This window comes from Manacus vitellinus, unplaced genomic scaffold (genome assembly GCF_001715985.3).
Source record: "Manacus vitellinus isolate BGI_N305 unplaced genomic scaffold, ASM171598v3 scaffold_1_pilon, whole genome shotgun sequence".
In the NCBI taxonomy this organism is placed as follows: domain Eukaryota; kingdom Metazoa; phylum Chordata; class Aves; order Passeriformes; family Pipridae; genus Manacus; species Manacus vitellinus.
The window spans coordinates 27,931,447-27,955,243 of NW_021939396.1; the positions used below are offsets into that span (position 1 = coordinate 27,931,447).

Below are 23,797 nucleotides of genomic sequence, written 5' to 3' on the forward strand. Positions count from 1 at the left end.
GGGTGGAGTGGTGGTGCTCCTGCATGCTGGATCAGGTTCTGGTCTTTTCCACCTGCAGAAAGCAAAAGTGTTTCTAATGATTTCAACAGAGCAATATTGCACAAAGATTTTTATATGAAAAAAATCGGATTGAAAGTGGCAAGCATGATGGGAATAAAGTCTTTCAGATTATTTGCTTTGATTTCCCCCTTTGTTTTAACCACTTCCTGGCCAGCATGCGGCAAGAACAAAGCCATGGTCATCTTAAATGATTTTCTAGGCATTTTAAGAGATGCTCTTGCAGCATAGATGAAGCATTAATGTAGCATCGCTTCAGTGTGCCTGGGGGATTTATGTTGTGTTGATTCAGTGATGAATCAAGTAGGCAATATCCAATGCTGTAAGTGGTACTGCTAACACTGTCGGAGAGGGGCTGGAACAGCTGGCAGGGAAAGGACAGGGATGCAGCTGCAGCAAAGGGGTGGCTGAAGAACAGGTCACAGGTAAAAGCAGTCCGTGAACTGGTCTTGTCTTTGTATCTGTGAACAGTGATTTTGCACATAGATTATACTGGGTGGTAAATATGTACTTTGCCTGGAGGCATGACTTCAGGTGCTTGTCCTTTTATGCCTTCCCCTCTGTTAAATATTTTTATAAAAACCTCAAATAGCACCGTGTTTTAAATTTTTTTTTATAAAGGAGCTATTAGCAATTATCACTGTATCAGTAAGGAGCAACATAAAAGCCAAAGCATTTGATGCCTCCTGTGCTTACTTGACAACATTAAATTCATGCAAAGAATAGCCTCCTATTTAATAAGCAAATATCTAAATTACTTCCAAACTTATTCACATTTTTACATGAAGCTACTCTTGTGTTTTATGAACTTATGACCAAGCAAAATAACTTTTGTTTTATCAGGATTTGGAATTAATTGAAAGACTGAACTTAAAAAAAAAGAAACCAAAAAAACAAAAAAAGCTACTTGATGAAGAGGGGCAAGGAGATTTCTCTGTGTGTACAAGGTCTGTAATTTTTAAAAGTGTATCTGCCAGCCCAGTTATATCTCTGTGCTCACAGGGTTTCTTGGAGAAGATCTGTGTATGACTGGTATTTGACATTCTTAATGTCTGTGTCTTAGTTTTGGAGGGGCTACACATATGAAATAACCCACCCGAATCTGAATTTACTTCCTCTATGTTCTATAAAATTAGGAAAGTAAAAAAATGAAGAGATCTGCATTTAATCCCAGTTGGGATTTTTGGTGTCTTAATACAGAGAGGATGCTGACAGCCACCCTAAAAATCAGATTTTAAAAGTGATGGAAAAAGGGAATGAATATTTTGTCTTTCCCTTCCTCAGATAGTAAAAGGAAAGGTGGGGAGGGTACAATTACCATTTATTGAACATTATTCCTGAAACACTTCAGAGAAGGTGAGGCTTTCCTAAACATATTGCATGATGAATTTGTTTCCTCTGCCCCACTGATTTCAAATGAAGTGCTTGTCCTGCTTGCAGTGTGTAAGGCACACTTACCTTTTCCCTGGCTGTAATGTGAGCGGCGCTTTGCTGCCTGGATTCCCACGGCAGCAGCAAGGGATCTTGTCTGCAGTTAAGATGCTCTTCATCGTGGGCCTGTCACTGGTATCTCAGAGGCAGCAGTCAGGGTCCTGGTGGGGAAGCTCACAGCTGGCTGCAGCTGCTCCAATGTGGAGCGAGGAATGTACATGAAAAAGGAGAAAAACTGTAATGTAATCCATTGACAACTGTTAGGAAGGCAACAAGCTAGGGTAGATGTATTTTAGTAGAACAAAAGCTATTTATACAAAGCCACCTTCTGTGGTGCAATAACCGATGGCTATAAAACAGGGTGAGCCCTGGAGGTCAAGGGCCATGCTGGATGGAGGGCAGCAGAGGTGGAGAATGCCAGGCTTTCTCCCTGCTCTGACACAGCACAGAGCACCCCAGGAACACTTCCCATCTGTGGGAGAGGTGCTGGAAGGACTGCTGCCCGATGGCTGCCCAGCCACTGCTTTCTCCACAGTCAAGGGAAGAAAGCTCTGGGAAAGCCAGACTCTTGGTAGGGGGGGGGTGTGTATGCTTTGGACAGGGGGAAGCACATGGGGGCTTCTTTTCTTGTCCGTCTCCCCTCAGGCTAGCGTAAAATCTTCTTCTCACATCCCTGTCTGTCCATCTGGCTGCTTTGGTGTGGGAGAAAACACATACTGAAACCCATACAATTCTCATGGATTTAATGCAAATTCCAAAGCAGAATTTCAGGATTTGGTTAAGTGTGGGTTTTTTTCTAAAAGGCTAATGTAATCCTCTGCAGTTTGCGGTGACATCTTACAGCAAAGCTTGTTTGATTAAGCAAATCCTATTTCTGATCTGTTTTAGGATTTTATGCTAGCATCTCTCCTAGTTCAATGAGTTGGCATAGGCAATACTGCTTCATGTCTTCTCCACTGTATTTTGTCCAGCATGAAGTCTGGAGGTGGGGAATAGGCTTCTAACACTCTGGCCATCTCAGCTACTTATTTAAATGAAAGAGGTTGCTTTCAAAGACTAAAAAAAAAATCTTGTCATCCACAAGTTACTGCAGGATTCCCTGAAGATCATGTTCTCACTGGCAGTGATTAAAAAGGTTGTTTTCCAAAGAGAGATACTCAAATGTTCTGGGAAGTCCTCCTTGTTGGGGCACTGCTCAGAGTGGTGATGGTCCGGGTTCTCTGTCCATCAGTCCACTCTGCCTGCCACTTCCCATGCATGGGAAGAAGGTGGTAAGTGATGGCACACAAACAGCAGGTACTTTCAAAACTCATCCACTGCAATGGAGGCATTGTGGTAGGGGAAGGCTTGTGGGTGGTGGTCTTCCTCCACCTTGGATTTGGCATTGCCTGCTTTGTTGAGCCACGGTCCTGTAGAGCCTTGATGTTACCGAGTAAAGTCTCCTGTGCAGATACTGTCTTTTATATACCAAAGTAGAGGCATTCCAAAGGCTGAGCCTCTGCTTGCTAACTGTAATTGATTCTTGATGCTCAAGATAGTTTTCATTATGTTGTTATTAGTTATTTTAAAAAAAAACAAACCAACTTCTGTCACAGACTTGTGTGAGCCTTTACGAGCAGACACTTCCAGAGATTTAGGAGAGCCCTGCGGGGCAGATACCTCTGGCCTGCTGGGCCACTTCACCCCCAGAAGTGTTTGTTGAAAGTGTTTGTTTGAAGTCAGGGCATAGTCCAGTTTCTCGGCACCCTTGCGCAACCATGGCTTTATCAGAGACTTGAAAGATTTGCTCTTTTTAGTTCCTTTTTAATTACTCTCTAAATTCTTTCAGTCTGGCCTTGCGAATCAAACTTGAGTGAGACTTTCAGGTATGTGTCAATCTATCTGTGGCAAGTATGTCCAAGGGAGAACAAAGTATCAAAGGACAGTATAATATTAGATAAAAAACCAGGTCTGATATCTCATGGGTAGTGTGGAGTCCAAGCAGAAATCATAAAATCCCACAACAGTGGCAGAAAGAAGGTGGAAACCCTGTCTCTTACTCTTGTTCACCTTCTTCAGGAGCTGTATGAATCTGGGGGGCCAGCAGCTTCTTTTGACTGTTTCTTTTTTCTTTTATACCAGTAACAACTTTGGGCAATGTTGCTAGGTTTCAGTCCAGTGCCAAGTGAAGTAGATGCAGAGGCAACCAGTTCCCTGCTCTTTCTTGTGGGATCTTAGGAGGACCACACAAACAACCTTGGTTGCCTTAAGAAATGTTTGACATAATTAACGAACTTTATGTTTTCAAGGGAATTGAAGTTGTTTGTCTTGTTTTTCCTGCTTTTTAAACAGGTTTTCATTGTGAAAGATACAGTGATAATCAAAGAGACCAAGAACTGTTAGCTGACAGTCTACATCCCATCCTGTTTTTCCTGAAACTAAACTTTGAGTATTAAAGACCATCTCAATCACTGTGGTTAAACAAAAGTTTCTAAGAGTGGTTTCTTTTTCTTTTTTCTTTAATATTCCTTGTTTTATGAATAAACAAATGCTACACCTTTAGCACTGATTCAATACTTAAATGAGCTTCCACAGTTAATATAGAGCAGTGGCTGTGGTAAGAGGATTTTTATAGTTTGTGCAGATGCTTGTACAGAGAAATCTACATCCTAATAATTACTTTTCATATAATGCAATTTCTTGAACACAAACAGTTTTGTCTGGTATGCTTTTGCTGAGTAGGATGCCACCACTCATCTGGCAAAGCCAGAATAATTCAAACACGTCTGACAGGATCAGGACTTGGAAATGCAAGTCAGCTGTTGGAAGCAGGATGCAGAGCAGTCGTGTATGGTGATGAAGTAGTAACACTGCTTCTCTCTATTGCAGCTTGTCAACAAATGACAGGAGCATGTCATTCTTTGTCTCTTATATTTATAATCTCAAACTTAAATCCTCAAATTGTAAATAGATTTGTATCTTCTCTTGGCTGTTTTGCCAATTAGCATGGTGTCACTTCATTTCCAGAACCTCTGCCCACTAGTATTGTATAGTCTGGCCAATTATTTTAAGCATACTTTAATCAGATTTGTTGGGATTTAAAAATAAAAAAAATATTCCCTTGTGCATTGAAGTTTAGCAATTTGATTTAGATAATCAGATCTCGTCCATATATCCAAATAACTCAGAAGAGTTTCTCATGGTTAGCTATGACAATATAGGATAATGGATTTTTGAAATTTTTTAACCAAATATGAAAACATTTGAATGTTTTGAGTCCGAATGATCTTTGACCTGAAATTTAATTAAAGAGTGGAAAACAGGAAAAGTGAGTGGAATCAGGAGAGGATTAAACAAAAAAGGAAATCCCTGTTCATTCAAGATTTTGCTCCTGCTAAATGGTGTAAAAACTTCTTGTCATATAATAGTTGGGCCTTACACATGGGATAAATTTGAAAATTAGAAAGAGTGGAAAACGAAAACTTAGTAATTTGATTTCTTTCTTCATTCTTAATAAAAATGAGCAAGCTGCAGGAAAGAATAAAAAGTCGAAGGAAGCACATTTGTAGCCATCCATCTCCTAATGAGCAGCATTAGAAAACCATATGCAAGTATTTAATCTTGACTGTAACGGATTGAATACATTTGGTGTTGTCTGGACGAAACAAGCCCAAATCTATCAAATACTTGGGTGAAAAAACAGTTGAAAATTCTGGTTACTGCAAATGGAAACCAAAGAGCCATGCTCAAATGCTTGATAAACACTGGAAGCAGATGAGGAGAAAGTTTCAGTTCCATTATTAGTGCTACTCAGATAGGTGAGAAATAAATTTGCAAATTATATCAGTTATTCTTAAATACTTTGCTGAATCATAGTTACTATAATGTTGCAAACCAACTTTCATTAAAAAAAAAAGATTTAAGAAAATTATTTGCATTCCTGTAGTACAGAATATTGACTTAGATTGTATTGGTACACTTCAAATCTTTGTAAGGCTTTGACTTGACTGCTCTAAGAGGGGGCTTTGGGCACATGCTAGGTATGCTAAATTAAAAATCCACATGGCCTAAGTTAGTCAAGAGTTCAAGAGCTTTTAGCAGAGAACAGACCGTAGACCCAACTGGTCTGTGTCCAAGTGAAATACTTCAGATCAAGAGCTCAAAATGACATATAGCCCCTCTTAGCAGTGGAGACAGTCCAGCACGTGTGTGTCTTCAGCATGCGTAGGACATGTGCAAGTACCTGGGAAGTACACTGACAAGCTCCCAGCCACAGCAGAAGGTGATGCTTGATTGTTATTTTGTGTTTAGCCTCCTGTAGATGGAGAGAACCTGGTACAATCCAGCACTGGGCTCAGGCAGATAGAAGGACCTGATGAGGAGCACGTACCAGTGCCGTGTAGCACTACAAATAAAACTGTCACTGGCAGTAATGCTCTTAGAAACTTAATGCAAGAAGGAATAGCAGTGACAAGTTTGACTGGAAAAACTGTAGTTAAGGGGAGTTTAGAATAAGCAGTGTTATCAAATTGTTTTTCATCAACAGCTAATCGAAATTTAACTGAGTTCAGACTTCATTATCACCTGATGCAGGCTGAACGCATCTATCCGTGACTAGTTGGAGATCTGATGTAACACTTATTTAGAGAAGTAATTTACAAGTATAAGTCTTATCCATATGGCCAGAGATGTTCATAATTTCCTTAAAGATGTTTGCTTTGTATTTGTAAAGAGTGAATTTACTATCAGGGTATTAGAGTGGCAGTGACTAAGTCTTAGCATATTTCATTGGAGAAAGAATCTCTTGGTCTTGTGTTTTCTAAAACTGAATGTTTCATCCCTCTCTGTTAGTTGTAGATTTAAAGTGGGAATCTGAACATGTGTGTTTTAAAAGCCTGTAAGCAAACCAGATTTTTCAGAATAGCATCATACTGAGAAATCTAATAGTTCTTCTACACTTCCAGAGACACATACAGCACCTTACTGTCCCCACCAGAGCGTGTGTGCTGTGCTCCTTCCTCTCGTGTGATTTTACAGAAAAGATCTTCCCTGAAACTTTCATTCTGTGGTTCCTTAATCCATCCATCCCTGCACTGACCGACAGAACTCTTCTGCCACCTAAACTGCCCTGAATAATATCCTTGTGGTTTTATACTCTTTGAGAGCTAAAGATGTGTGAGACAGAGGTGAGGGATGTCTCAGATGCACGGTGTACCTTCAAAGATACTGGAAGTTAATGGAATTACTGTGAAATTACACCAGTGAAAGTGAGGTTATCTTCTGTACTTCTGAAATAATTGTGAGAATAGTCTGAAAGTATCCATTTTTCATTTGGCACTGACAAATAATGGCTGGATCTTTATATGCCACAGATGTGTGAAAAAAGAAAATAACACCTTTTAAAAAATTATAATCAGGTAGTATCAGAGAGAAGGATCTCCAAGAAAAAAAAAGTCATTAAACTATGTCATATAAACCACAAATATGTAAAAGAATCTCTGTACTGAATTTCAGTTTTCACACTTGAGTTTGTGTATGCTAAGTACAACATGAGCCCTTAAGTAAAATCTAGGAGTACAAATTTTTAGAGATGAAGTGAGATGGCGCAGGCAGGCTGTAGCACTCTCCTCCCCTCCAAACACAAGATTTCCTTAAGAAATAACCATAGTTAATGTTCTCAACTACCTCCAAGCCAAAATACACCGTGTATTAGAGACCCTACTGATGTTGTGTTGTGGTTTCCAAACATTGTACAGTAAAAGGTGAAAGTGATTCAAGAAGAGTAATGCCGAGGTCGACTGATTCATGTGGACTGGAAACTTAGAAGCTGAAAAGGGAGGAGGAACAAAGCTGGCCTGTAGGACATTGCTCTTGATTATACTTGACCTGTTTTAGTTGAAGTAATGCTGTGTGCCTCTAGCAACAAGCATTTCCTAATGTATTTTACCATTACTAGTTATTGAATGGTGTGTGTAGGCTGGCCCCCGCACAGTTCTCATTTAGGGCATCCTTTTGACTCTAAATAACTGCCTCAGCAGTGGTTTTTAAAGGATAGTGGTATATGGAGTTTTGAGATTATTTATGTACTTCTGCAAAAAGAAATCCATCAGCTGGGATACTGACCCTGGAAGCCACCCTGGAATATGTTTTAGATGTTTACAATGTTCTGCCAAAGAATGTCTGATTTTGTTTATTGCCACTGAGTGGTGGGGCTCTGCTGATATAAAGCAATCCTGATCCTGCTTAAGTCCATTTGACAAGATGCTTAAGACAAATAACTTGATCTTATTAATAGATAAAAGGAAACTGTATCCTTAAGAACTGTTACTAAAGCATAAAATTAGAAAAGGTGGTTGCTCATTTAGAGCTCTCCTTTATCAGTGTAATTTTGAGAACAAGATGGAAAGTTTTACTGGTCTGTTACTATCCAGACACTGGATAGTAGTGCTCAGTTGTCCTGAAAATTATGTTGGAGTTTGGCCTTAGTGAAATGCTTTGAAACAAAATATTTTAAAAAATGTTTATAAATTCCTTCTGGAAATCTCCCTCTTACTTTGCTGTCACACAGTACAAATTCATATGTGTTAATTTGGAAGTGGCATATCTGTGATTGTTCATTACTCAGGATAACCCTTGCCAAGTCCCCAAAACTTTAGGGGCAAAAAAGAGTCCTGAGAGCTGGGGGAGAAGTGATGGCTGTCTGACCCTGATGATCATCTCAAGCCTGATCCAGTAGGACTGGCTAAAAGGGTGAGATAGGGCCCCTGGAGGATTGCCAGCAAGTCACCAATTAATACTAATTGCATGGGAAATTACTGTAAGGCTGCAATGGTTCATCAGGGACCAGGAATCAGTTCATAGCTGTGCTGCACCCAAGGGCTGTGTGTCTCTTGGTATTTGCTTCAAGAAGAAAGCATATTGTTGCTTGCTGCTCCATTCAGTTGCAATCTTTTAAGATCAGAACTATAATTAATGTGGAGGAATGTGAAACAGCTCATCTATCGTGGAGCTTGGCTTGGGAATATATGAGTTAAACTGTAATACTCTAATAGGGTTCAGCAGGGATCATCACTGTCTCCTCTTCAGCCAGACCAGATTGCTTCTCATTTTCTGATAGGAAAGAAAACAAAGCTGAAGTTGCACAAAATATATGCACATGATAGTCCTTTCAAAACAAGAAAACTATGGACATCTGATTTTAAAAGAACTTTCAGCTTTGCCTCGCTGATTTCCAAGGAAAGCTTTACAGAAAACTGAGATTTAATCTGAGATGCTTCTGTCATCTCCTCTTCCTAGTGACAGCTGTAAACATCTGCTGAGGATGTCATTCATTGTCTCCTCCTATAGTTGCTCGTTAAATTCATGAAGCACCGTGCCTCCTTGAAAATTAAGCTGGTAATACTGTGGGTCGGGAGTGAACAGCCAGCGTGCTCAGAGGCTGTCGAGTGTGGTTACCGAGAGGTCGAGAGCAGCTGCTGCTTCTGTGCTCTGTCCCGGGCATCACGGCCGGGCAGGGAGAGGCGCTTTCCCGGCAGTTCGGTGAGGTGTAGGTGGCGGCAGGTGGGGTGGGCAGGGCAGGGCGCGCTGCTGTGTCAGCGGGCGGCGATCTCGCCTCTTCGTCCTGCTCTCGAAAAGGCAGACAAGGCTGCCAAGTCCTAAATTGCATTTCATGTAACTCCTCCCCAATTTCGGCTGCTTGCTCATGCAGCCACCTACAGATTTGAAACAAAAATGTGCGAAGCGAGGCAGGGAGCCCTCTCGGCAGTGCAGATTCCATCTCCCCTCTCGGCGCCGGGGTGCCCGTCATGCACTGACACCGTCTCTCTCTCCTGAAGAGAATGAAGCCTTGGCTAATCACAAATACATAAGCATTTTTCTCCCATCCGTTCTCATCACCCTGTACTCCAAGAAGAAAAAGAAGGGGGGGGAAAAAAGCGCGGGTCTGTGGATGAGCGTGTCTTTGTGGCACTGCTCACTCGGCGGGCTGACAGAGGCGGCATTGTTCGCAAGCTGTGCCCGGCTTGGCAGCCGGAGAAGGTGGATCTGCGCCGCGCATACGGAATCGGTGAGCGGTCGGGGACAGGGGTCGAGAAACTCTTGCGAGCTGCCTTAGCCACCGCAGGGAGTTCCAGAGGACCACTGATAGCTTCTCCTGGTGTCTTCTGCACAGCGCGAACTAGGATGAGGAGTCCTTGTTAATCACAGGTAATGTTTTTATCTTTAGAGGAGCGTGGTAGTGATTGCTGCTATTCGGTTATTAATTAAAATAAGGGTGATACCATAGAGAGAAAAGTTGTGAAGTCTGCTGTACTTCCTAGGAGAATAAAGCTTCATGATGGCATTGTGCTGCAGCTGAGGGTTGTTAAAGTTTGTCTGTTTCCCTTTATGTGGGCTTAGTTTGCATTACCAGTAATGAGAAAAACTGTATGTGTTCCCATCAGAGGCCAAAAAGGCTATTTAGTCTCCTTCTCCATCTTTCTTACTTTTTAAGCCAGAAGTTACTATGTATATGCAATATTAAATTAATTTTGCTAATAGAAATACATCCACGTATAGCTATGAGGCAGCATAAATACTTCTTCCTATTACCAGAGACAACTCCTCACCTCTCAAGGCACTCCCTGGGGTACCGAGCATCCTATACAGTGGTAAAAATTTAACGTTTGCTCTACACAGCTCAGCAGAAAGAAAAACCATTGTTGCATTTGGTTTTTTTGGCCACTTTGCAATAACTATCATTACACAGATCGTGCCAAACAGATTTTACATTGTTGTGCAGGTATTTCTCCTGTGTTCTCACTACTTCAATCCTATTTTTAGTAGTTTTAAATTACTGTTATTATTTTAATTTTAAAGTAAACGTATATTTTGTCTGAGTGTTTCTCTTGGTCTCTTTGCTTCTCTTACTGCTGTCTGTCCCTTGTAATTGTTAAGTCTGTTTTTTGAGAGTGTCTACTGCTATTTGGGGATGATAACGAACTTAGTCTTAAAAGTGCAAGCCTAGTGGCTGTTGTTCATTTGTGTGCCCAGGTTGACATGCTTTTGGGGTGAATGGGCTCAGCTGAGGTGGAGATTCCCCGACACAGCTCCAGATCTGGAGCTCTTAATTTCATGGTGTTTGAAAGATATTGGGGGATCTTTTTGTTGATTTTTTTTTCTAAGGAGGGGTTAAAAAGAAGAGAGTATTAATTTGTGTACTGAAGAATGCTGTTCTGTCAGTGCAGCACCGTTTGTTGCATGTAATTTGGGAGAACATAGCTTGTACCTCCTGTTTGCCCAATGGCACGTAGCAGCCCCAGAGGACACACACCGCTTTTGTGCTCCTGTTCAGTTTTAATCTTTAGGGAGCAACTGTTTCAAAGAATAAACACATTGCCTTGTAGGAAAAACTCCAGAAAACATCCTGCTAGTGACAGCGGCAGCCGCTGCCCATCATGCTGGATGTCCCTCTGCCAAAAACGGCAGGGCTTTGTGAGCTGGCCAGCCAAAGGCTGGGAGTTGCAAGCTGTGTATCCCCAAGGGTGGCTGCTATCTGCTGGCTCAAAATGCAGTATCTAGATTTATCCTGACCCCTGGCCTGGGGATTTGTGGCATCTCCTTTCTGCAGGAGTGTCTGCCCCACTAATCCCTATGCACCCTCCGTGCTGCTTGGCAGTGGGGCTGTGTCAGGCACCAGGCAGGCAGGTAATGAGCCTGTTCACTCTCTTTGTGGCTTTTCCCACACACCCCTCCTTGCTGAAGGAGAGAGTAACTGGGGGCTCCAGCACTGGGGAGCCAAATCCTCGCTCCTCACCCCCCCTTGGTTGGGCAGCAGGCCTGGATGATGCTGGATTCTGCATCCTGCCATTTTAACATTTTAACAATGCCCTTTGCATCAAGGAGACAGGTTCTAGACAACACCTGCTACAGTAAAGAAGGACATTTTAAAGTAATAATAAACATGTATAGACCTGCCTAAGAGTTTTTTAACCTATCAAAGGAGAGATATTTATGGTCATTACCTCCATGAGAGAGAGAAGTGTCTTTCATTCGACTCTGTGTCTTTCATTGATTTTCTTGTGTTTGTCAGGGGCAAGTCAGTGTGGAAATCCCAAATTGCTTGTCTGCACAAGCAAAAAAATGAAGCCAGAATAATTAAAAGGATTGCAATTTCCAAAATTTTTTCAGTGGATGCTTTACTAGAGGCACTCATATCAGGAAATAAAAATATATGTGGATAAATGTGTTTTAGACTAAGTCAAAATTGGTTATTTATTATTGTGAATACACTGCCTTATACTGATGTAGAGCCTGTTACTTTCATTTTATTGTTGTGTTTTAACCGGCAAACGAAGTTTCATTTACTGTTAGTTTAAAAAAGTGGAGTAAATACATCTCCCACACATAACGTAATCTTGCACAAAGTTCACTTGCTGGATGCTGCGTGCCTCATTTATACAGCAACTTTTAGAACCCGTTTCCTCCGGAGTATATGACACTAAGTGGGCAGGTTCAATTTCAAATAAATAGCTTTTGCTTCCAAAGTTAACTTTGGTCTATTGTATATGTTTCTGTAAACAAAGAGATGCAGCAGAGTTTGTGAGGGATGTAAGCACAGGCAGGTTTTTTGTGTTAATGTCTTAACCAGAGCTTCTTCGTTTTTTTCAGCCCAGAAGCTTTTGCTTCCTCAATGGGAGAGCCTATATGAAGACCTGCGTGGATGATGTTATAAGGTAAGGAATACAACCACTGAGAGCTGGGGTTTTTTAAGTTCTTAATTTTGCACTGCTACAGAGTTTCTGTGTGAGAAGTTACTTCACTCTGCATCTGATTTCTTCTCAGGAGGACTTGCATATGGTTGTGCTTTGTTGTTTGGTAGTAACGCATACATGAGCAAAATTAACTGTTTACCATGTAGATGATGATATGTCTTAAATTATGTTGAATTTCACTGTTGTGTGAAGTTTTGTATGCATACTCTTTCTCTCCTGCAAGCCTCAAACAAGTCTCTTTGGGGAGAGGCTCATGCTGTGTATCTGGTGCACCTCTTCGTGCAGCATCGCTCACAGAGTTTTATTCAACTTTGTAGTGTTACATTAAGATCAGAGTGTCCAGTGGGTTTTCTGATTCCCACAAACACTGTCATTTTGTAGCCCTCCGCTGCCAGCTTTAGTGTCACCTTTCCTTCTCCCCTTCTCTCTTCTCCATCTGGGCAGCAGCTCCCATCATCTTTGCTTCCCTGCAGACACAGTGTGCTCGAGGCTTTTATCTGCAGGCAGACTGATGATCAGCAGACAGCACCGTTCTTACCTCCTCTCCCAGGGCCTATGTCTGTCCTGTTTTACTATACCTCAGGCACTGACTGAGCAAATAAATTGTCAATAAATAAAGAATCTATTTGAAATATGATGACTGGAAAATGTGGAACTCTTCTTATTTGGGGTCCTAAAAGACAGGCTTTCATGCCAGTGCTGGGCACATCACACAGCCTGCATGGATATTACAGAGTCCAACAGTGTTAGTATAGTATAGCTGTGCTGCATATTTCCTTAATCTGCTTGTTTAGAAACACCCAGAATATTCATCTTAATCATCTCTTTCCGCTGCATAGTAGGTACAGGAGGAAATACCAGAGAGAGCCCTGTCATTGGGAAAATGCATCATTTGAATGTGCAATGTAAATATTTTAACTAACCAAATGTAAACACTGCTTTGCCTTTAGGATGGGAAAAGACTGTCACAGTCAGAAACAAGCTGACATAAGAGTGACCCTGTATAGATGAGATACAAAATTGTGTTCACACATTTTGGTAATCAAAACAGAGCCCTTAATGAATTGCCTAGTGTGAAAGGAATTACAAACACAAATGTGCCTGACACAAGGCATTCAGAAGTCGTTGCTATATTAATGTTAAAAGGAAGGACTTTACAGGATTCATGAGGATCTGAGGTCCATGGGAGGGATGATTTGAGATGAGAGAGATAGGATGATGAGAGATGTGATATGGTAAGAGCTAGACAAAGGCTGAAGATTCTATAGAGGGGAACCTAAGCAGTAAGTATGCTCCAGCTATCCATGCTACTCCATGCCACTGACTATGACACTTTATTGATGATCTGGATGAGGGGATCAAGTCTACTCTTAGTAAATTAGTTTGACATGAGGAAGAATTTCTCCACAGAAAGACATTGGAATGGACTGCCCAGGGAGGTGATGGAGTCACCACCCCTGGAGGTGTTTAAGGAAAGACTGGACTTGGCACTTAGTGCCATGGTCTAGTTGACATGGTGGTGTTCAGTTGGACTCAGTGATCTCAGTGGTCCTTTCCGACCTAATTGATTCTGTGATTATGTGTTCATCATGCCAGGAGAGTTAATTCAGAAGTTTCCAAGGGTTAGAAGATGGTAGAGGCAACAAAGATACTAGATAGAGCAAGAAGCACCTTATTCACAGACATGCTGTGGGTTTTTCAGTTGGTGGATTCAAAGAAAAGCAGAGTTCTTAGGGAGCTCACAGCTCATAAGCTCTGCCTATGCTGGCTTCAGAAGTGCTTGAAAACTTATGTCCAAGTGGTATTTGATAGAAACCAGACATGCAGTTTAACTTTTGGTGCTGAATATGGTCCTGAAAAACAGTGCTATAACATAGGATCCAGAATCCTCCAGATTCCACTTGACTTCATCATACAGTAAGTGGTCTTTGGCCATTCATCAGATTGCTAAGCAGAAGAAACATCTGGAGATAATTTCATTTGCTGTATGTTCTAGCCCATGGTTTATTAATATCAAAAGAGGAAGAAACGACACAGAGGATTTGTCTGGACTCCATGGATTGTGAGAAACTAGTTAGATCTTATTCCTGCAGGCACAGGTATATGTAAATGCCCAAGCGGGTAAGCTTTCATTACTGCAATAGCTGGGGGACTTTTTTAAAGTTGATTTTTGCTTGTATTACCAACAATGGGTAATATATTAACATCTGCCTCACATTTGCTATTTCTTTGTTCTAACAGCTGGAAATTTACATTTACACATTGGCCTCAGAGCTAAAAGTGTCATTCCCTAAGTTAAAAACCCATAATGATTTTTGTTGTTCTCCTTGATAGGAAAGGAGAACTGAAAACATAGGGAAAAGACAAATGGGAAGGGTAGCCCCCAGATGATAAATGCTTTCCTTTGGAGCACAGATTAATCATAGAGAGTGTAGCCTTAAGAGTGTCATTGTCTGCCATTACTACAGCAGTTTAACTATAGCCAAATCTAATAAGGGTAAAAACTATCTAAAGAAAGTAGAGGAAACCAAATACTTATGTCATCAGGAATGAGAAAATACAGTGGCATTTTTTTTCAGTACAGAGGAAATTAAGAACCTTTCTTGTGCAGATGAGAAGTATTTTGCATAGATGAGAATAACTTTGACATTATCACAGGATCAAACTTCTGTTGCTAGAAAATCTAATCATTTTATGCAATAACTTTGTGTAACTGTTCTCTCAAATACAGATAATCCAAATCTGCTTTACCTCCCAGACAGATGTATCAGTTTTCATGGGAAAGCATGAATACAGTCAGAAGTGAGAACTTAATTTTTTGCTTTATGAGCAGGAAGCTCATATACTTTATATACTTTTGCTAAAGTGCTGTATTGTGGCTTTTTTTTTTTTTAAGGATCTAAAATTAGATCCTGTGTTTTAGCACAGGGAAAAAGGTAGGAACAGATTACTCTGAAATTCATAGCATCGTTTTTCTAAAATAAAGTCACATTATTTGAAAGCTGATGAGAGATAGGAAATTTAAGAAGGGAAGTGCAGTTGAAAAATTTTTGAAAGGAGAGTGTAAACTTCAGGGTGGAAGGGAATTAGATAAAGGAATCTGTGAGAATGGAAATAATCATGTGAAGGGGAACAGACTGCGCTGGTGATATCTTTTGGCCTAGGTTTTGAAAAGAATTCAGAATATGATCTGCAATCTCTGTCTTTGGGAGGAGGAATAGAAGTTCTTCCATTTTATGGTAAAGTGGAGTAAGCATGTCACTACCCCACCTGTTAAAATATTTTGAAATCTACTTCAAAGCGATTATTTATTGCAGTGTTATAGACTGTTGTGAACAGAAAAACTAGAGAAATTGGAATCAATCCCAAAAAGTGGGGTGAAAGAATAATTTATGCTTCCCTGAGAGGGGAATGGGACTGCTAGTCCAGTTTGGCTCATTCTAGATCAGTTCTCTGAGAGACTGCTTTCTAGAAAGACTCTTTGGATATATCTGTAAGTCAACAAATCTCAAGGTTCAAATCTGCAAGGGGAACTTGGAAGCGTCCATCAAAGCCAGGGGTAAATAGGATGCATATTTTGAGGCTGAAAGTGCCATCTGAGTGTGGCTTTACAAAGCAGAGGACCATGGAATCCCAAGCATCTCTGGCATATAATTGAGAACAGACTTATGTAAGGCAGTGTTTCTGCAGAAGGTGGATGGGCTACCTGAGCTGCTCCTATGCCTGCAGCTGCTTCAGAAGCCACTTTTTCATCATGATCTCTGCCTGATTAGTCATTTTCTATGTAACAGTCTTCACATTCATATCTATATAACTGATTCCAGATGAACAGCAATAACTTTCAGTGTTAGATAAATCTGTCTGTGAGATGAATTTATGGTTGTGCTGTTGTGGACTGTCAGTAGCCTTAGACAACCTGCTGTCATCAGACTGTCTTGGTTTCTTATTTTTGCTCTTGTGGCACAGCCAATTCCATTTCAGTGTATGTGCATTAAGGAGAGTATGCTCTAATAATATTTTATATTTACACAGCACCTCTCATCCCAGAGTACTTTATAAATCATGTATATTCAACACCACTGACCTTTTGCAGTCCCTTGAGAGCAGGAGAACAACCATTTTACAAAAGCAATAAAACCATAGGAATTTTTTCTCTGTAATTCTAGGGGGAACTCATTAATTACAGAATGAATTTTATGTTCCCTAAACTACAGCTTCAGTTTGTAAAGACCTTTATTGAAAATTTCTTCAAGATAAGATGCATGATCCTACATTTTGTGTACACCATGAGCAAAGAGCTAATCCATCCTTCCAGGACTGGACCCCTGGAAATATTTCATTCTTGTATCTAAATGAGCATAAAAGTGTCACTACATCTATACCTTGGCTGTCATTTTATCAGTAAATTGTCACCTCTTCCTGCAGTATCTGCCCAAAATGCTATAGTCTGCATTCCCCCTCAGCTGCCTTGGCTCCTCCCATCACAGGGCGAGAGATACACCAAAATAAATACAATAGAAAACCTACTTACTTGCTTTTGATGAATTCAAATGTAACTGATCCTCTGAGGTATCAAGCTGAAGAAATTCAGCATGTCTGTGCATTGGGCCAGCATATGCAGCGGAGAGATGAGCAAGACCAAAGGAACAAGGAGGAGGAGGAGGAGAATGGCAATAAATTCATCGTCCTGGCATTCAGTGCCCCTTCCTGTAAACATCAAGAGGATGATCTGAAGCCTCAGTGTATGTCCCTGCAGCACTGGAGCTATGGGGAATGGCAGTGGTCGGTGAGGGAGTGTGTGGGGTCCTTTGTCTGCCTGGGGCATCCTTGTGGTGCACAGAGGCTCAGCTAATGTGCAGAACTATCTCAGTGGGGTCAGATTCCCTCTGCTTTGAGTAAAAACTCCAGAGGAGCTGCTTTGTTAATTTTAAATAAGAAAATAGATATGCAGACTTTTCTAGTACAGTCTTTGCCAGACCAGCCATTCGGGGGGTTCATTTGGGGCCTTATTTAGTCTGTTATTTTAAACAGAAGGACAGCAACATTTCTATTTTAGTTGTACAGTTAAGCAAATGGATTACAAAACCACAGTTAACTGTGAATGCCATGGATGGTAACTCAGTTAATAGTAGATTAAAAGAATCTTTAGGTTTCCAGTGTATTGTTTTGCCATTTATCTCTCTTTGTAGCTTGTCTGGGTTTAATGTAGTTTATTCCATTTAGGAGCATTACTGAGACAAACCCCATTAAAGCAGGCATTATAGTCCTTGTTTTGATTAGCACTCAAGGCCACTAGATAATGATGCTTAAAAAAAAAAAATCTTGTATTTCTCTCATGATCATTAGCACTGTGATCATCACCAACCTTCCTACAACTGTGTAAGTCTTATTTTTTTTCTTTCTAAATCTCAGAGCCAATTGTGAATGTCTTTAATATAGTCTGTGACATTTGAACTGTAATATTTATCTCAAAAATAGCAGTTCTTGCTCTTTCAGTGCTCATACTTGCAAGAAATTGGATCTTTTTATGTAAGACTTGCAGTGTCAAAAACTATCATTATTAGCTAATATTTTTCAAAGGTATTTTATTGGGGTGATTTTTTAAAATTTTATTTTGTGGTGAGGCTTTCTAGACCTTCAGGTATGTACATGTTCTTCTCAAACAACACCCTGACCAGAGAAGGACATTTGTACCACTCTACCAATATAAGACCGTTTCAGTCCCGGACTGATACGGGCAATTAAAATAATTTCCACACATCATGTTTAAACCACTGACATGTAATTCTAGGACAAAGCCTCTCAGCACCTCTTTCCAACGTTTGTCTGCACTCAGAGGATGAGCAGCTGCTATTACATGCTAATGCCTTTTGAGGGTGAATGGCCATTTTAGGACGTTATTAACTCTGTGCAAATGAGTGCATTTTCTATCCTAGAATACAGAGTTGCTGTCACATGCTCTTCCTTTTACAGGTTTTAGTTTTGTTAACCAAAAAGAAAAATAAGAAATATTATGAGTTTGGCTTGGCATCTTGAAGGATGGGGAATTATACACTTGGGCTGTGGGGACTAGACTCCTCACCTTACACATATGTGAAGTTGCAGGCCTCTAAGGACAGAAGGCTGGCCAGGGCAATTAACATTTCTAATAACACAGCTGATTTATTTTATCATTATTGCTGCATTTTACCTACTGTAGGTGTACACTGGTGTACCTGAAAAGAAGCATGCATTCTAGTGTTTGTCTTTTATTCTTACAGACCAAAGTCACACTATGTTTTCACTAACTTGGCAGGTCCAGGTGTGAGCGACCAGCAGATTCCTAAGGTCCTTTGAGCTGTTCATCACATCCTCAGAGCAGGCTGAATGATTGTTTACATGAACATATTCCTATATTGGGATTAAAAATGTTGCTTTTTTTCTCCCCCTCTTTCTCCTGAAAAGGAAAAAATGCACAAAAATAAATAAAAAGGTATAGCATACAGAGCTTTAGCATAGACTTGCTTTGGCTTGTGACTGGCTTGTTACTGCTGACTATGTTTCTTGCTGTGGCCATGATCCCCTGTCCCCAGCATATAGGAGACTCCTGCGAGATGAGTGGCCAGGAGTGCCAGATGTAAAAAAACCTGATTTTTGTTAGACTGTTTCTTGATTCTTTGAAGCGTCTGAGTACAGAAGCCCTTTTTGCCCTTATCGTATTGCAGCCCAAGCCACCTAATTTGTACTCCTCTAGTTTGGGCATTTTTAAATGGATTTTGCTCACTAAGGCAGTTCTGTTCTATTCCTACTATTTGTTTTGTCTAGCCTTGCTCAGAGTAGATAATTAATGCAGTAGTTAAAATACCATCATCTTAATGCTCTTTACCAGGGCTGGAAACCTGCTTGTCTCAGAAGCAGTTAAACATGAACCAGGCTGAAGAATGAGCTTCAGAGTGGAATAACCCTGGATTTATTATTCAACCAGTCACCACACTAACTTTATTTTTCCTGTTGTTATTTTTACCTAAATAGTTGCTGCAGTTGAATTAAAAGGCATCTCCCAGTTTCTAAAAAAGAGGAGAGAACCAGATCTCTGGAAGATATTATCTTAAAAACATCCATTTTAAAAATATGTAAATCCTCACTTGTGAATTCCTGATAAATGCAGAATAAATTCCCACGGTTCATGATTTCTTATTATTTATTTAATTTATATGCCATTTTAACTGTGAATGAGGCTTTAAAAAACCACAGGGACGCAATCTTTGCCTTATAAAGATTGTAGCTGAAATTAGGCACAACATATAACCAATTCAATAGAAAAAGCAGGATTACACCAAATAGAAATGGGTCATGTTGTGTATCTTGTGTACATTGTAAGGTTGTGATAATACAGTTGTTTGGAAAAGACCTGCTTGTCATCCAGAATGTGGTGATTAGTAATGAAGCTGTGGAATAAAGCCATTGTTTGCTAGTTTAAACCAGAAAACTTGAGACTCTAATGACTAATCATTGCTTTCCTACAGGCAATTTCATTAAAGAGCTGGATTTAATGGAGGATATATTCTGTGGTGTATTTGGCTTTCTAGATGCTGTGATCTCTAAGGATCTTAAGTCCATTTTTAAACCCATCTTGTGGACTGAAGATACTGATTGCCTTGCATGGTTTATTACACAGGGAAGGTAGAGCCTCTTGGAGACTCTAATGGGACACAACACTTTCTTTACCCTTAATTTTGGGCACACAGTGGATAATAAGGTTTCTCTCAATTTTAAGTAAATGAGTGTTTTACTCCATACATATTGAGCTGTTTCTCTACTATTTAGTTACAAGTATCAGTGTAATATTTTGTTTCTGAGAATAAGTCATAATTGTGCAGTACATCATTGTTTGAGTGTTCCTTTGCAGAAGAGGCTACCATCCTCATGTAGATACTGCGTGTACTTGTATCAAATCCTTAGGCTTTATTTTGACATTTGAATATCTAGACCTTTTGCTTAACAGGACTTTAGTTAATGAACTGAGGTTTGTCCTCTATTTCCAGCTCTGCTACCTTAGATCTCACCTCATCCCCTCTCCAGAAGACCTGAAATGGTGGTAGTGGGAGCAGTGTGGACTGGGCAAGGGGCATAAGGCTGAAAATATCTCCCCCTTTTCATCCCCTGCAGCAGGTGAGGGTTGGAGTTTTATTTCCCAGCAATTTGCTCAGATACAAAAGGGGCTTAGTGTACCTGCTCGTCTACCCCACAGGATTCTGGTGTGGCTAATTAGTCAATATTTGTACAGCTCTGTGAAAACGCTTTAAAGTGCCAATTATGAATTATAATTATCTTGTGAAGATGATTGGGAGTCCACGTTTGCAAGTCGATTCAGGCCATGGGAGCAAGCCTTTGAAATAATGGCTCTTATTTAAATTACTTATTCCTTATCTCACGTTGTGTGTTTTTCTAAGGATGATGAGAAACATTAGTTTACCCTCAGGAAAGACCAGGTCTGACTGTTTTTAATAATGAGTTATGTACTTAGTCACAGTAGGTAAATTTACAAACCAAGCAGGACACACTCAGAGATCGATTCTGTCTGTTCAGCAGATGGTTTTACACAAAATGTTCAGCAGGATGAGCCTGCTGAGACTTTAAAACAAATACCGCTAAGTAACATTGCCGTAAGCCCGTTAATACGGTGGCAATGCCTGTTTTAAACTCTGCAGAGGTCCTACTTTATTTATATCTCATCTATTTACTGAAGTGTAATAGATTTACTCTTGGAAGAGACTTGATCTCAGCAGATTTACTCTGAATGCTGACAATTAAGTTGCAACTTACTTTCACAAAATAGTAACTAATGCTCAGAACTAACTACAGGACACAGCTATTTTTTTAATAGCAGCACACCAGTGTTAAAGACAAAGCAAGAACAGCCTATGAAAGAAGTCAACATGGCTTAGAATTTTGAAATTCCTGAAAACTTTCTGTTGCAGCAGGAATACTTTTGTATTTTAAGGTCTCTGTGTTCTCTTGTAGCTTTATAAATGTTGCTGTTTCTTTAACTGGATAGTAAGAGGCTTTATTATTTATTCTACTTTTACATGAACTAGTTGGGCAAGTGGTTGCCTGTAGTGTAGGTTTAATATTTTAGTCTGTATATCTGTACGTTAATGTTGCCTTAAATAAAATTAAACCTAGAGTTGCACATAATATTATAGAGAGAACAAGGTTTGCCTCCAGTTACTATACAAGAGCAATTGAGAACAGAATTGGGTCAGAAGTTCCCTGCATGCTATCTCTTTGCAGTAACATAAAATTTTAACGGGAAAAAATTACACGGAAAAACCCACTTTGTTTAAAAATGTTCATGAAGGGAGGAGAACTTTTTTTTCTGAATAGAGGTCTCTTCATGGTTGCTTGCTAATTTTATGCTTACATATGTGTTCTGAGGCTGCACAGGGACATTTAATACAGTGTTGTTAGGAGCCCACACATTGGTGCTCCAGCAGAGGGGTCTTAAATATTCATATGATGACTAGATTTGTGTTGTTTTATTTGCGTTTTTAGTTCTCTGCCCAGAGTCCTAAGCATCATCAGATAATTAAACATTATAGAGTCTGTGATAGTGAATGTTTTTGAAAATCTGGACATTAATTTTTTGTCCTGTCAGCTGGAAGGAGTGTGGTGCTCTGGTATTGTTCTGTTTGGAGAAAAGTGTTTTTCTGATATTAGACTAAAACTTTCATCTCTGCATAAATCCTTACAGCTTTCTGAGAAGAATTTAGTACTAGGAGCAATCAGCCTTGTGTAGGAAATTATTTTAAAGGAAGATGTTTATACCTGTATAACTGTTAAGCATGACATTAATGGTGTGAGATTCAAGTGCAAATGAAAACTCCTAAATTTAGGCAAGTACCTGCAAGGCATCTTCAGGCCCCATTTTAGACAGTGGCAATCAGAGCCCCCTTCAGCTGCTCATGCAGAAGCAGCTGGTGCCATTTGTGATGCCCTGGTACATTCTTCATAGTCTCCAATAGCTATTGGAGAAGCATAAGAGTTTTCAGGTTTCATCTGCAGAAAAGGGAGGGCATTGAATGTTGTTTGAAATGCTATAGGCTGTGCCCCTTGGCCTCCAGCTGCCACTCTAGAAGGGCATAAATCTCCTGCAGCTCATCTCTGTGGACATATCTGCATAAACATCCAAATATCTTGGATGGCCTTGGGCAACTCAGGTGGTTCTAGCAGCTAGTGTTTAGACAATAAATGGCATCCTCCTGTGTTGGTCAGCTGCATCCCTTATGAGGCTCCATTGCCTGGTAGCCCCTGGGAACACAGGAGGCTCAGACATATCACTCACACGTAGACACAGTTGGGCATCTCATGTATCTCATGATGGGTGGCTGACTCCCACCCATCATGTCACAAATGTGACATTTCACTGAGCCTGCAGTGCTGCCTGGGACTTTGTTGATAGAAAATGAAATAAATATAGAAGAGCTGAGAGGAAGAAAGGAGAGAAAATGGTAGTTGCTGCCCATGTGACTGCTGCACTGTGCTCTGTAACTCAGCTGGTGACACATGCTGTGGATTTGATCTATCCCAATCCTCCTGCCTTATCTGTATAGCCACAGAATGGCAACGTGGGCAATCAAGCCAAGTCAGAAAGCTGCAGAAGGGAAAGTCAGTGGCCCTGAGGCTTGATCACTGAGCAGCACCACCACAGTGGAATAAATTTTGTGTCCTGAAATGGCTCAAATGACTGTCCTTCTGAGACAGCAGTAGTTTACCCTATGGTAACTAGCTTGTTTTCTTCATCCCTTTGGGCTGACCTTTGAATTTCCCAACATCATTTTGCCTTTTCCTTTCCTTCACTTCACCTGCATTTGCCAGCAGTGTTGTCTTTGCCTGTTAGCAGTTGTGTACCAGCTGCTATACTTTTTCTTTTTTTGGCAGTTTCCGTGCAGATTGTGCTTGCTTTTTTTTGCCCCAAACCTTTTTGATGCACATCAGCATTTTGTCTGTTTGCGTGCACTAGGGAATGATAGGAACCATGATCTATTTGGGTCAGTGCATGTCTGAGTGTAACCATTCCAAATGAGGGATTTTCTAAGAATAAATTTTCTGTCACCAATCTAGTTCTCATTTTTACTCACATAATATGTGTTAGCACCCTTCTGCTATTTTTTTACTTGTGAAACTGGGGTAGAGTGATGAGTCTTTCTGTTGTGTTTGCTTTCTTCCAGCCAAACTAAGTCTTGCAGTTTTCCCATTAGTTGAATAACTCATGGAAATACATAGCAAGGCAAGTAGTTTAGCAGCTGCCCCAAACTAAGGTCTACAGTCATGTGTTTCAAGTCAGATGAAAATTCAAAAAGGACTCTCTAAAAGGATGACACAATTGTTTTTCTGAAAGTAGTGCACCAATTTGGTATTGAATCTAAGTAAATGCAGAGCCGGATGACCTCTGCTCTTCAGGCAGTTTGCCAGCTGTTCGTCGTAGTCGAGAAAATCTTTCAACAAAAGGAAAAATTAATTTACTACCGCTGCCATCAAATCAACTTGTAAGTGTTTCAGCTTTCAATAACTAATGGTCACCCTCTGGATTTATGAAT

At 40.3% G+C, this 23,797-nt stretch overlaps 1 protein-coding gene across 1 annotated transcript in view; it reads left to right on the top strand.

Annotated features, from left to right (window-relative positions):
* Positions 1-293: 293 nt before the first annotated feature.
* PAG1 (phosphoprotein membrane anchor with glycosphingolipid microdomains 1) overlaps positions 294-23,797 on the top strand; it is a 58,800-nt gene continuing 35,296 nt past the window's right edge. Inside the window, exons 1-2 of the mRNA XM_018079033.3 lie at positions 294-482; positions 12,115-12,179. The gene's annotated coding sequence lies outside the window, so the exon portion shown is untranslated. The remainder of the gene's footprint in view (positions 483-12,114; positions 12,180-23,797) is intronic.